At 43.9% G+C, this 2,500-nt stretch overlaps 1 protein-coding gene across 1 annotated transcript in view; it reads left to right on the top strand.

The window, feature by feature from the left end:
* Nucleotides 1-2,500, top strand: part of LOC122248780 (uncharacterized) — a 192,345-nt gene that overhangs the window by 89,325 nt on the left and 100,520 nt on the right. The window lies entirely within an intron of this gene.

The raw sequence follows: 2,500 nt of genomic DNA, 5'->3' as shown, positions 1-2,500 counted from the left end.
AGTTTGTGGTGATGGCGGTGGCTTGCTTGTGCTTGCTTGATTGCATGAGTTTGAAGCAAATTGGTTGCGTGTGCCACTGGTCGAGCGTTTCTGTAAATGGATAGATTTGTTGAATGTTATTTCCAAATGAATGCAATGTCTGAGTAATATGTTTTTATATTCATTAGTTTTTTGTTTTTGTTTTGTTGGGCTCTAACCTTTGACCTCTGAATATAACAACACACACACACACACACACATACACACACACACACACACACACACACACACACACACACACACACACACACACACACACACACACACACACACACACACACACACACACACACACACACACACACACACACACACACACGGAAATGGGATGCACGAAGGCAGCATCGTTTTCGCAGTCACTGGCTTCCATCTTTAACAAACATCTGCTGCACAACAATACAAGTCCACGAGTACGACAGTGACAAATTGGCCGGAGCGTTGGAGTTATTGACATTTTTCAACGACCGCACCAGCTAATGCTCCAGGCCTTGTTTAGAAGTCGTGTCATCTGGCATGAAATAGATCCCAAGTTGCCAGTTATGAGGACGAGGGGCTTGAGAGAGTAGCTATGTCGCCCTCCCCTCCCACACCCTGCCTCCTAGATCCCCCTCTCCCTCTCCTGCTCTCTTTCTCTTCCTTCTTCCCTCTGCTCTACCCCCCTCGTCCTCCTCCTCCCCTCTTTGCCCCAAAAGAGCGATACATTCAACGGTGCTATTGTTCTTCCACGACGTCGCGGAACGCTCTTCTACTCATAGCTCTGCCATGCTAAGACACCTTGTTATTTGCCTGTTAAACTCACGCTTCCCTCTCTCCTATTCTTCCTCCCCTTTCCCTCACTTGCTATCTCCCCTCTCCCTCTTTCTCCTGTCCTTCCCCCTCTCTCTTGCCCCTCCCTGCTTGACTTGAGAATTATATATGAGCTACAGAACACGTCAATAATCCTAATATCTATATATACTGAAGTCTTGATGGTAGTTCTTGAGCTTATATGTTTATACTCGTTAGATGTTCGGTGCTTGGCAACTTTGGAGGAAAGAAAGGATAACAGTAACGAGAGCAAGTTTCAGTATTAGTCAGTGGGAGTTGTGCGCCGGTCGTTTGGTCGTTTGGCATAAGTGTTTTCAAGTCATTAAGCCGCGTTCAGCGTTTGTTCTTGAAAGAGGCATCATATTCTTGGCCGAGTGCACGACCCAGGCACCGTGAGGAGAGGTCTCGCGAGGATACGACGCGGCGCTGGGGCGGAACGAGACAATTGCGGTTGTTACGCCGGGAATATTCTTGCTACGATACTTACGCGAAAATCTGAAACCGAGCTTCTTTTAGCTATTGACGGGAATATATGTATGTATATATATATATATATATATATATATATATATATATATATATATATATATATGTGTGTGTGTGTGTGTGTGTGTGTGTGTGTGTTTGTTTGTGTTTGTGTGTTTGTGTGTATGTGTCTATATCACACACACACAAACACACAAACACACACAACACGTACAATATTTATTATTTTAATGGTGAAACTTTACAAGTAATGTGACACCCTTTTTAGGTCGAATGTGGAATATTTTGCAATATATTAGGATTACGAGGCACTTCCGTTCAATGAGTGCTATTGTTAGCGTCTAGAAGCTGTCTAAGGATATATTTTATTTTCTGAATAGTGTTTCGGTCTTCCCTTTAAAGTGCGCCGTCAGATCGCAGTGAAAATAAATGCTGCGTGAAATTTTAAAGCTGAAAAATACAGATACAAAGAAAAGGGGGTGATGTCCGCGTAACAGTGGAAGCTCGCGAGTTGTGCAGGTTATGTCACCTCGCTTAGTTAATCAGGAGTGACAGGCGGCGCAGTCTCATCGCGGGAGGAAGATGTAAAGCCCGAGAACGAGACTCCGGCGCGATAGAAACCTCAAGTATGGCCGGCCAAGTTTCAAGCGCTTCTTGCAGTCACTGACGCGCACAAGCAAACGGGCCGAAAGGCAGATACAACGGGTTTGATTCCGACCGCTACGATATGAGGTTTTCTTATGAACTGCTCATCAAATCATGTCTAAAATTAGACGTGACAGCTGGATCTTAACGCTTACTTTTTTGGCACTGGGCCTCGTCTGTGAAGTTGCCAACTCGTAAGTTAACTTGGTCCTTTCTAAATGACCGGCAGACGAAGGGCAGATTGCACAGTGACAGGTTGCAGGTAAAAATTAGTCATTATCCGAATACCTGAAACTTTTACGTGAGATTCGCTCTTCATGATTGGTAAGGAATGAAGCCACTGACTGATGTCATCTTGCCATTTTTATCTTATTGTTATTTCTCACCTTCGATCCTTTCGCCAAAGCGAAGCGACGCGCCAGATTTATTTGAAGTAAAAACAGATAAAACATGAATGAACAGCTGTTTCTCTATGAATGAAATCCCAAACTTTAGGGAATTATGAATTGTACTTATAGATTCA

This window comes from Penaeus japonicus, unplaced genomic scaffold, assembly GCF_977035675.1.
Source record: "Penaeus japonicus unplaced genomic scaffold, GWHDUDI00000001_assembly GWHDUDI00000013, whole genome shotgun sequence".
In the NCBI taxonomy this organism is placed as follows: domain Eukaryota; kingdom Metazoa; phylum Arthropoda; class Malacostraca; order Decapoda; family Penaeidae; genus Penaeus; species Penaeus japonicus.
The sequence above is the reverse complement of the archived record's forward strand: the minus strand, read 5'-3'. Positions and strand labels throughout refer to the sequence as shown.